Below are 12,915 nucleotides of genomic sequence, written 5' to 3' on the forward strand. Positions count from 1 at the left end.
CTTATGATTTACATTTACACCAACTGTAAACATACAAACAAGAGGTTAAACTGAGATTCTGTATGTTTTTTCTATATTCAGTTACTGCTGCTAATGGGGTCGTAAGTAGTTATTAGCCTCTTTCACACAATAATTCTGGTAAATTACCATGAATTTACCAGAATGAATTTACCAGTAAATACAAAAATGTGCTGTTCACACATGCAGTGACGTTCCGTCTTTTTACCAGTAAGACATCATTCACACATCAGTATCAAATACCGGTAAACTCGGAGAAAAAGTGGAAGTTACCTGTGGCGCGCGACCGGCGAGCTCCGTCCGTGTCGTATTTGTAAACGGCGGGTTATGACTTCATATCCACGGTCCGTATTTTGATGTTTTCACATCTGTGGCAAACGGTCATGAAGTTGCTCGTGACCAAACAACATTGCGTTAAGGGCTGGTTATACTCGCGCTTTGGTCCGCAACGCAAGCCTCCGCGAATCGCGCGCGCGTCTCACCAAACGGACGAGGCGTTTATAGTTAACGCGCTCGCCGTTGCACTATTTTTTTAACCACCAGGCGGCGACGCGAGCAATAAAGTCAAAAACAAACACAAAGAAGAGGATAGAAGAAGTCGTCCGCTGGAACAACCCTACTGCTTTTAACATTAGAGTTTGATATATATAAATATGAGAACATGAATAAAACAACAATCTTTTAAATATGTCTTTATTAAACATTATCATTTCATTAACGTTTTTACTAAACAAACAGTACAGACATCTTAAGGTTTATATTTTATTCCTCATCCAGTGGTTCATTCAATACAAATATAAGCCAAACATTCTGATTCATGTAAAATAATTCGTGTTTTAAACTGCAAAGTTTCCATACTTTACTTCCAGAGTGTCAGATAAATATATATCTTGTTTTGCTTGGATTTATCAAAGAGATACGTCACAGGCTTGCCTGCTCGGACAGAATCGCCTCGAGTTCGGTCATTTTCGGATGCGGAGCCGCGCGGAAAGTTACAAAAAATGCCGTGCACAGCGCCACGCGAAATGGGGTCTCGCGCACCCAACGCGCGCGACCGCCCACTCCGCGTTGACGTCATTTTTGCCGCGCGCACCAACGCGCTCTTGCGGACGCGGCGACTATAAACTAGGCTTTAGGCGGCGTCAAACGGAACCTGCGCGTTTGCACATTAGGCTTCACAGATGGTGTGCTAAGGACGTCGGCAATTTGGCAATTAGATGGTAAGCTGTTTTAAACAACTTTGGTGAAGAAATGTGGATGTTAACTTCAGGTGTGCTCAACTTTTAAGCAACATGTGTGTGGAAACGTCCGTAAACAGTCTGGGGGAAACCGCGTCACCTGTATAAAAAACTTTCTGATTGGCCCGCCCGATCTGTCAGTGCGGTCTGACGTCATCTAAATGCCGGTAATGCTATATTGTTAGTTCACACACAGCGCTTACCGGTAAATTACCGTTAATCTTACAACCTGTCTTACTGGTAAATTGGGAGCACTGATTTACCGGAAAGGTTCTGTTCACACATGACATGTTAACTGCAATTTACCAGTAAATTACCAGTAAAGACTGTATGTGTGAAAGGGACTATTGACTCTAAAGCTGCGTCTTTTCATTGCACACAACACCCAATAGATCAGAAGTCATTTATTTCCTAGTATGGAGAGTTGCACAGCGACTGCATGGAGTGGACTGGAAATCTTCAGATGTGATTTTAACTTTAGTTAACTTTAAATTCAAGGACCTTTCAAGGACTTTCCAGGTCCAATACCCTCAAATTCAAGGACTAAATGTGGGGACATATTTCAAGTGAGAGCAAGGTTACATCTTGTTACCTTTTAAGATACAATGTTACAGTTCCCTTTCGAGGGAACTCCCGCTGCGTCACTGTGGTGACACTTTGGGGACGCCTCCAAGGCTAAGTGCATCTATATCAAATTCAACCAATGGTGAGGCTTAACGACAAAGACAGGGTGACACGGGAGCCAGGAAGTATATCGCTATCTGAAATATTGCCAAAGACTGCATTACAGGGATACAGGAAGTATGGCAAGGGAGACGCAGCGTCTCGTTCCCTTCTCAGGGAACAACAGTTACTGTGCTTTCACATCACCACCGGCGAGAGCGTCATTAATAGCTCTGGCTGCCCAGACGCTATAGAAAAGGTGCAGTGGACGCTCTGACGCTCAAATGCATTCTCTGAACTCCTCTCAAGCGGAGGTTTCTGCCTTCCAATTGGTTGCCGCGTCATAGCTCATTATCATAAAGTTGAACTGAGTTTAACTCTCCTCAACGCTCACACCGTACACGAAGCGTCGCTGCTCGCCGCCGTCTCTAATTAAAAATGAATGACTTCCGTCCACTTTGATGCTCTCGCCGGTGGCGGTGTGAAAGCACATTTACATACCCAGCTAACAGAAAAAAGTTCTAAGAACGTTCCCTGAAAGTTCTTTACGTTCCCAAAAACGTTCTGCCAACGTTAAAAGTGTCCAGTTTTCTTGACGTTCTAAGAACGTTTTTGTGTTGTCTCAACGTTAGAGGAATGTTACATTTTACCATTTTTAAACGTTATGACAATGTCATGTTTTAATGTTCACACAATGTTTAAAACAACAACTGTTTATTATATTGACTTGTTTAATTGTTATGTAAATGATAGAGAAACATTGCCTTTTATTATATTTATTTTTTATATTTATATTATTTTATTATATTTATTATATATTATATATTTATTATATATTATATATCTATTATATATAAGTTTAGATGTTGATGTTTTGTTTCATTTTAAGTCACCATTATTGTGATTAGTGTTCGTTTTAGTTGGGCTCTTGAGCCTTGTCTTTTGCTTGCTAGTTTTTTCCCTGGTTGTATTAACTTTTTGTTAATACACCACATTTGTTATGAACATGTTAAGTTAGTAGTGTAATTCTGTGGTGTGGTGGTTGGTACATAAAGGAAAAAAATCATCCCTAATTAATTAAAGTTTATTTTCTGTCAATAATGTAAATGAGATCCAGCACTTTCACAGCAGTTTGTCATTAAGGAGTTTAAGAAACTTTGGACAAAAAATATCTGCTGTATAATTGGGACGCACAAACATCAAGAATCAGACTATGAATCTCAACCATGGTGACAAAGAAATTGAAAAAAAAAATCATTATTTATCCATGCTGCAGTGCATGCTGGGAGTCCTGAATGAGATTTGTAATTTGTTAATACCCAGCATGCATTGCAGCATGAAGTTTTTCATTTAATTGTCACCATGGTTGAGATTCATAGTCTGATTCTTGATGTTTGTGCATCCCAGTTATACAGCAGATATTTTTTATCCAAAGTTTCTAAAACTCCTTAATGACAAACTGCTCTGAAAGTGCTGGATCTCATTTACATTATTGACAGAAAATAAACTTTTGATTAGTAAATTAATTAGGGATGATTTTTTACCATTATGTACCAACCACCACACCACAGAATTACACTACTAACTTAACATGTTCATAACAAATGTGGTGTATTAACAAAAAGTTAATACAACCAGGGAAAAAACTAGCAAGCAAAAGACAAGGCTCAAGAGCCCAACTAAAACGAACACTAATCACAATAATTGTGACTTAAAATGAAACAAAACATCAACATCTAAACTTATATATAATAGATATATAATATATAATAAATATATAATATATAATAAATATAATAAAATAATATAAATATAAAAAATAAATATAATAAAATGCAATGTTTCTCTATCATTTACATAACAATTAAACAAGTCAATATAATAAACAGTTGTTGTTTTAAACATTGTGTGAACATTAAAACATGACATTGTCATAACGTTTAAAAATGGTAAAATGTAACATTCCTCTAACGTTGAGACAACACAAAAACGTTCTTAGAACGTCAAGAAAACTGGACACTTTTAACGTTGGCAGAACGTTTTTGGGAACGTAAAGAACTTTCAGGGAACGTTCTTAGAACTTTTTTCTGTTAGCTGGGTACGTAACCTGAGATGTTTTCATGTGTCAAACACAACTACGCAAAAAAGCATTTTGGTATGAATCAACATTCGCATACAGAAGATATAAGCATTTAAAGCGAAGAGTTTAGCACGTGTGCTTTTAAAGTCTAGAATTTTTATGATATTGTCCTACACTACACAGGGAATAATATGTATTTTCCCCCCAGAAAACTTATTGCATAAAATACATTCAAGCACTTTCAATGACCTGTATCTATGTATGCATATTTAAAAAAAAGGCCTTGATTTTTTTTCCTAGATTCACAAACTTTCAAGGATTTCAAGGACTCGTGGGAACCCTTACTTTCAATCTGTTGATAAACATATGAACTTAAGCTACCAGACTGCATGCAACACAACAAACTTTATTTAGTTTACTTTAGATATGTGGACTAGCAATTAGTCATTTGGTGACCACAGCCTAGTTTTTGGGGTTCCCTTGACTTTTACCGGGGGTTATCTTAGTATAACTTTGCTTGTTTGTTTAGTTGGGTGATTCTCACGAAACCATTGAAACACCACGGCACTAATGATTTTAGCTTTAAAACGTGTAATATAGTAACATTAAAAAGCATCAGAATTAACACAATACTGTGTTCTACCTTGCACAATGTGTGATTTCAACATAAGAATTTATAATTGTAAATTTTATCTCATTTTCTGCTGAAATTCTCATTACCGCAATGTGTCCGGCTGTGTTTGAACATGCGTTATGTTGTAATTTAATCAAATTAACACAAAAATATTAAGAAAAAAAATAAATGGATGTTTTGCTAGACTACTTTAGATGACAGAAAAAATATTTACTGAATATTCATGTATAATAATAATGAAGAAAAATTAGGAAAATGATGTGTCCATAATCAGGGTATCTTCCGTCCATTCCATATCCGTTTTAAAATCAAAAATGGAAAATGAAAAAACAAATCGATTTTTCATTTATCATTTCCATTTACAAAATGAAAAAAAGAAAACGAAATAGAGATACATTTTTCTAGTTAGCTTCTTAGTCTACTGAAAAATTCTTAAGGGCCGTTCACATTAACTATAACGTTAATCATATTTACATTGTAACAGACGTTAATTATAACAATAAATATATTAGCGTCCACATCACCGGACGATGACTGCAACTTTATGCAAATCATTAACCTTCATAGGCATGATATTGCATATTTTCTGTAATAAAAACTTTTGCAGTTGTTTATAGAATGTGTAAATATATTGTTCTTGTTGCATTTACACAGCGAGCAGATGTCCTAAACACGCTGCGTTTTACGTAACTCTAAACAGTGAATCTAGTTTGTTTAATCTAATATCTTACATGTTTGGCGTTGTTAATGTGAAGTAAAAAGCATTACGTAGTCAATTTCACATGCAGTAACTCCATCAGTGCTGGATACCTGATATAATTTCATGTAATGGACCTCAGCTTCTTAGTGGCATCTGTCATTCAAATGCGCGTGCACTTGAAGTTCAAATAGATTTAATTGGCTGTCAATGGTTTATGGTTTATCAGTTGGGAAAATCGCTCAGAAATTGATCCCCACGATACCGTTCATTGTAACTTTATCGTTATAGTTGTGGTAACTTTGCTATTCTCTTTAATATATAAGATTTTTAAAACAATATTTTTTATAGCTAAAATGTGAATGGTTCTTTATTGAGACGAGGAAAGCAGGGCACGCAGGGCACGCAGATTTAAAGGGGCCGTGAATTGGTCGATTTTATTGCTTTATGACGTTGATTGATGTCTACTTATGCATTTCGCGTTGTTTTTACATTCAAAAACATCAAAAGCAATAAGTAATACGCTATTTTGTAACATGGATTAGTGGCTGTCTTGAGAAATGGTTCGTTTGAAGGGGCGGGCCGCATTGAAGACCTGAACGTAAACACCCACTGCTATGATTGGACAGCTTCATTCCCCGTCATTACATGTAGGGAAATGTTTTAAAAACATTAATGTGATAAAAATAGCAGCCGAACACAAATATGTTTGAGACACAAAAGATTCTGGGTGCTAAAGATGATACACATAAATGACAATACGTATATTAAAGTAGAAACAAAACTCGACGTGACTAAATTACCGTACAAAACACAGTAAGCGTGCATCCGAATCTAAACTGCGTCTAATAAATCCTTATCAATAACTTTGTATATTTCTATTGTGCTTGTGAGGTTGCTTTTACATTCACGTAATGTTAAATACCACAGTTATATGATAAAAAATAAGCTTTGTTGAGTGTTTGACCTTTCAAACGCAACTTGCCTAAATTACCGTATACAACACAGTAAACGGGCATCAGAATCTAAACTGCGGTTGATAAATCCTTCCTTATAACTAACTTTGTATATTTCTACCTTTAAATTACAGTCGTATTGTTAAGTGTTGTACCTTTATTAATCGTTTAATGTTTTTAGTAAATTAAAACAGTCAACAAACGTATTTAGACACGGATGTTACAACAGGACATCAAGCAATCTCTTTTAACAAAGCAATAGTGAAACGCAGTAATTTAAATAAAGTAAAATGTCTTACTGTGAATTATACTGCTGTGTCATTGTTGTCAGATCCAATATAAGTGGTGCTTCTGAGTCTCTCTGCAAATCCAGCATCGACTTCTTTACAAATGAATCCATGTCCACAACGTTAACAAACGCTCCCCACACGAGCTGGAACTTCTTCAAAAGCAAACTTTATCCAAGCATATTGCTAATGTTAAGTTCCAAGCCTCCGAATTGAAGTATTTAGCTTCTGTGTTGTTCCCATGGTTGTTCCTACGCGGTTCTTTCACAACCGAAATGCGTTTCCATGGTATCATAACAGATCACCGCGTCAAAATAAAAGTCTCTCAGAAAAAAATGTATTTAAAAATTCATTTTGGTTAAATTTGTCAATTTTTAAAGACATGTTTACTTACTGAGACACACGTGTCACGCGAAGCTGTGGGCGGGGCTACAAAAGTAGACTTGTCCTTTTGGTTATGGGGAGGTGTTTCAATTCTACTTTGACGTCATAGATTTCCGAATTTTTCACTGGAGTGTTTAGCTGGCTTGGTGCCAAAGACGGTTATATTTCAGTAGCACGGACGTTTTCAGTTCTGAAACTTGCAGGATGTTCATTTAAGTATGATGACCTCTTATATAACAAATTATCAAGTTAAAATTGAGTTTTTGATTCACCGCTCCTTTAATCATTAACATGATTAATTATCCTATGACTAATAAACTTTTACAATTATGCATTTAGTAGAGGCTTCAGAGTGCATTATAAGGCATTTTATCAATATTTGTGTTCCCTGTGTTCATGACCAATGACCTTTGCAATTCTTTACCACTAAGCAATTTGGGACCAACTGGGCATACACCTTTCCAACATGGGCATACAAAAATGCTCTGCAATGTTTTGCAGATTTTGTGAAAAGTTGAAACGTGTAAAGTTACTGCCACTCCAATCATAGATATCTATAAATTAGATAAGTTTGTGGACTATTTTTAAGCTCATTATTGTTTGTTCATGTTATGTAAGGGGAGATTTCTTATGAGTGCAGTACATTACATAAAACACATTCAACCGGCAAAAGCAAATTGTTATTACTGATGATGATGATTGTGTGGAACTTGGGGGGTGATGAAGTGGGTTCTTTTATATTGATCATGAATTCCAAGCCACTGGCAGATTGCATGTCATAATCTATGTGGCAGTGACTTTTCATGCTCTGCAAAACCTGCAAACATTCATTACAGAGCATTTTTCTACGCCCATTAAAAGCAATTATAAGTCATATGATCATTAAAAATCTTAATGATTACATCTGCGTGCCCTGCTAAAGGTGCAATTTCCGTGTATTTGCTCCCCCCAGCGGTAACGCTTGTAAATGCTGGGGAGAAAAGGTAGCTCTTTAGTTGAAAATTGGAAAATAAAGCATTTGAATATTTTCTTTATTTCATTTTTTTACAATTTAGTTTTAAAAAGTAAGACTGAAAAACTAAATATAGAAAAATGTATCAAATCATTCTTTTTAAAGCATCTTTCAATATTTTTCATTTTATTAAAGGAAACAATAAATGTAAATACGATTTGTTTATTTCGTTTTCCGTTTTTGATTTTAAAATGAATATGGAATGGACGGAAGATACCCTGATTGTCCATGTCTGATGTTCTCATCCTCCGCAACACTTTTTGAGAACAGTTTAAGCACACATACAGAATTTTAATAAAGTTTGATTTTGAGTGACCAAGCACATGGACCAGTTACTTCAAGATGGCTACCAGGTAAGATCATTTTTTTACAGTTAATTTGAAATATTGTCTTGTCAGAATGCTTACACGACATTTTGATTATCATTACCGCAACAGATGCTTATTAAATGTTAATTTAATTAATAGAAGCATAATACTTCGATTTTAAATGCATGTGCAGAATCTCCAAATTATGTTCTTTCAGGTTTGTCATGTCATTTTGAAAATATGTCAGTGTTGATGTTTTCTGACTGTTGCGGTAATGAGATTTTTTAGGACTAATTTTTAAAATTATGTTACAAAAAGTGTTAAATGATAAGTAAAAGTTTTTAAATTAATGTTCCCATTTACTCCAGACTTTGTTTTTCAATGTCTGGTGGGAAAAAAAGTAAATTTAAGCAATTTTTACATTTTCATGCTTGACATTTTTAAAACCAAGTTTTCGTGAGAATCACCCAGTTATTATTAGTAAACACAGAAACAAGTGCTTACTAATTTATTTTCCAATTCTTCCAACCCATGTTTTAAAACCGAAACCAAAATCTTACATGCGCAGGTGGATTGACACGCATCATTTAGTTCATATAAATAGTTATTACAAATAAAGATCATCTTAGACATTTAATGACTATTTACCGAAGGCTGTGTCTCAATTTATCCAACAATGGGCTAGGCAATTTCAAACAGAAATTACACATTAATAAAGTGCATGTGTTTTAAATGAATTTACGTTAACGCTTATTAACGCGTTAATTTTGACAGCCCTAGTTATTATACCTGTTAACTGACTGCTTAGTGTTAGCGTTTGCTCCTGTACCAAATAGAGTACCCTAGCAACCATGTACCAAGACCTATATCTCTGCATCAGAACATTGTAGAGACATGGGGGTGGCCTTGTTTTACTCGAGGCTTGATGTATAATCATTGGTGCATGCCAATTCTCTCCCTAGCAAACCATTTAACGTCACATATATTGCTGCATCAGAACAACATAGAGATTTTTTCCCTTTTTGAGAAAAAGCCGTCGCTCGGTGACAGACCGCAAGGATTGAGAGGGTACGTAAGTCTGTATAAGCGAGTGAATGTAAGGGGGAGCCGAACAAGTGGTGGATTTAAAGGCCAGGAGCAAATATACCCATCTGTTTTTGTACTATCCAAGCTTAATGAACCTGTATGCAGTAAAAGCTGAATTAAATGTGACCATTTATAAGCAATTTTGTGTAATCCAATGTCACGTAAGAAAACTTTAAAGGAGGAAACACACCTGAAGGAATAATATCATCATGATTGTCATCATCTTCCTCAGTGTGATCTTCATCTGCTGTAGTTTCTCTTCTCATCTTCATCATCAGGTTCCCACTGTCCATCGGTTTAACTGAAGACATCTTGAGTTTGGTCTGCAGGATCTGCTGCTGTTCTCCAGCGTTACAGACAGAATCCAGAGACTCTGTGGAGGTTTGATCCTCCTGTAAGCTCTGTTTACTGTCACACACTGTAGTGTCCTGAGTGTCTGTGGGCTTTGACTCAGTATAAGAGAGTAAAGACAGACTGAGATCTGAGTCCTGTGTGTGTCTGGATGTCTCTTCAGAGAGTTTATCCAGCAGTGACTGTGGTGTGCGGCTCTGATCTCTGCTCATCCACACTGAATCCAGACATTCACTGGAGCTCCAAACAGTCACATACCCTGAAGATTCACAACAAACCCCATCCTTACAACACAACACAACACAACACACACACACACAGATTTAGTTTGGTTATACACGTTACACAAAACAAGTTTATGGAAAAAATGAATAGGCTTTTTAGTGAGGGAACAAGTGTCCCGCTAACTTCCAGAATTTAGTGGACTAGCGATCGATTTCATTATAATGTAACGATTAATCAAATATATATATAAATTAGTATAAATGTTAATATGGTGATTATAAACCATTATTCCAAATTTTGCTATAGAGACTATGCATTGACGTCACTTTTCCACGTGACCACACCGGAACTCGCCTTGTTGAGTGGCAAATGACTCAACAAAATGTCTGTTTTTGATAGCGACTGCTGCGCAAAATGCCAGTAAAACTGACTATTATCAGCTTAAATTGAATTTAGTTGGACTTGATAGCAGAGATGAACAACACTTTGTTACATTAGTTACATTTTCCAAGCATTTGTGCTTTATTAGGGTGTTTGTATTGGGAAAAAATGTACTTCACTACATTCTAAAGTATAGAATCATACTGTGTATTCTTTAATATTGCATATTAAAATTTATTTAATACCTAATTACATTAAAATTGTGTACTTTTAAATGTATTAGTACAGTCTATCGCACAAAAGCTTTTACGCGTTTTCCTCGTGTTTTTGCTGATTTCACACTGTACTCAAATGCTGACGCTGTCTTTTGCCACTCAGTGGGCGTAACCGCAGTCACTTTCGCCGAAGGTGACGTCACGTGCATACCCTATATTAGAAGTTAAGCAATACCTAAAACAATGTATAATCTGATAAATAAGAAGGTCGTTAAATTAATTAATGTATGTAAGCATCTTCATGTTTTTATTTAAATTATTTATTTTATCCTTCATCCCGTGGCTAATGTTAAAAAAAACTGTTGAATATGACTGATTCAATAAAAAAATAACGCTACAAACTTGGGAGCCTTAACGTTACGTCTTTACATAAACTGCACAATGATTTATTTAAGAGACAGCTAAGGGTCCAACATACATCAGTTTACTCTCATTGTGTTTTAAAAGTTTTTTTACATCCAGGCCATAATGTCTGAGAAACAGACTGTTAAAGCACAAACACACAGAGAAAGATTATAAATGATTTGATGTTGTCTGATTCAGGTAAAGGATGTTTAAGCTGTACAAACCTCTCTATTCAGTCCTTCATCTCCTCTTAACCTCAGCTTTATCTCCAGTAACGCCACCTCTTTCTTCAGCCGAGAGATTTCTTTGACGAAATCATCAATATCCAGCATAGACAGGTCAGTTCCTACTGATTTACAGCACATCACATCCATCTCATCATCAACACTAAAATACACAGAGACAAAACTTTGTTTACTTCCAATAAACCACTCTAGAGGGGGAAAACAACGAGGATACACAAACAAATCAAATCACACGCGCTTTCTTTCTTTAGTGAGTTTATTTGTGTACTAAAGAGCTGCAGCGCCTCCTGCTGTACTGGAGAGAGAAGACGCTCAACACTTCATTCACTCATCCTGCTGTTAACAAATCTCATAATTTTCAACAGCCAACACACTTTTTAAATTTGCAAAAATTGTATTCAAACACAGTTCTGAATGTTTATATCAAAATACCCGGATGTCACAGGCGCGTATTGAATCTTGGGATAGCCAAGGCTGTGAAGAAGGAGCCATGGACGGATCCCAATTTAGGGGGTTCGGGGTTGATGCTCCCACAGCTCGTTCATCCTTTAAAAGTTGCCAAATGAAGGGCACGAAACAGAGCTGCCTTCAAAGCATCCTTCAGATGTATTCACAGTGTGACTCTACTGCTATCTACTAGAGATGTTAAACTAAATATAATTCTTTCTCTTAGCAAGTATTTGATCATTTATTAGAATAAAATCAGATCTCATCCTTTAAGATACACGTTTTGCTTGTTACATCATTTAATAAATACATAACACAAACAATGGCTCTTGATAACATAACATTTGTAAATGTAAGTACAGCAGAGTCATTTGTTTTATTTATTAGTTTTACACTTTAAAATGCTGTGTTATTTTCAACCCAAAGTCTTTTTCACAGATCAGTTTGTTCTTCAGTATGTTTCTTCTGATGAGGTCTTACATTAGGTAATCTCTCTCCACAGATCGAGCAGACGTATGGCCCTATTTTAACAATCTAAGCGCACTGTCTAAAGCGCACGCACGCAGGTCTAAATGGGCATGTCTGATTCCACTTTTGCTAATTTAAAGACAGGAAAATAGTTTATGTGCCAAGCGCATGGTATAAAAGGGTCGTTCCTATTCTCGTAATGGGTGTGTTTTGGGCATAACGTGCATGTTTTGGGCATAACGTGCAGTTAACCAATGAGAGTCTCAGCTCTCATCCCCTTTAAAAGCAAGTTGCGTTGGCGTCATGCCATATCTGGATTTAGAAAGTGGAATTTGTAAACCGAAAAACTAAAGAAGAAGAAGGCCACCAGTTTAAGATTGATTTCATTTGTATCTAAATTGTTTTTTTTTTTTAGATTTAAACCTTTAAAAGCCTTTTTCTTTCAGTCACGGAAGTAAAATAGCAGGCTTTTATTTGATGTAAATGTATGGATGGATATGTCACAGGTCGGAGAAGCGGACCGCCACTGTCGCGGGTCACGCTCCTCCTAGTTCCACCCCAAGGAGGTCCCAAAACACCCCAATGACCAGACCGACAAAGTATTAAAATTTGACAACTTTTATTAAATATTAAAATCTCTTAGGGGGAAATTAAATACTTAAAAAAAGGGATCTCAGTCCTTAGTCTCATGGCATATTGCGGAGATGGCACTTCACGCTCGCTCGTTTCTCCACTTGGGACGACATACAATAGTACGGTACAGGTAGGGTTTCCTCGTTCTCTTTCTCTCTCTTCCTCTCCACAGGCTGCGGGTT

General features: G+C 36.2%; 1 pseudogene; it reads right to left on the reverse strand.

The window, feature by feature from the left end:
* The window catches only part of LOC141363042 (uncharacterized), a 33,023-nt pseudogene extending 21,425 nt beyond the window's left edge, over nt 1-11,598 (reverse strand).
* Nucleotides 11,599-12,915: the final 1,317 nt, after the last annotated feature.

This window comes from Misgurnus anguillicaudatus, unplaced genomic scaffold (genome assembly GCF_027580225.2).
Source record: "Misgurnus anguillicaudatus unplaced genomic scaffold, ASM2758022v2 HiC_scaffold_31, whole genome shotgun sequence".
In the NCBI taxonomy this organism is placed as follows: Eukaryota; Metazoa; Chordata; class Actinopteri; order Cypriniformes; family Cobitidae; genus Misgurnus; species Misgurnus anguillicaudatus.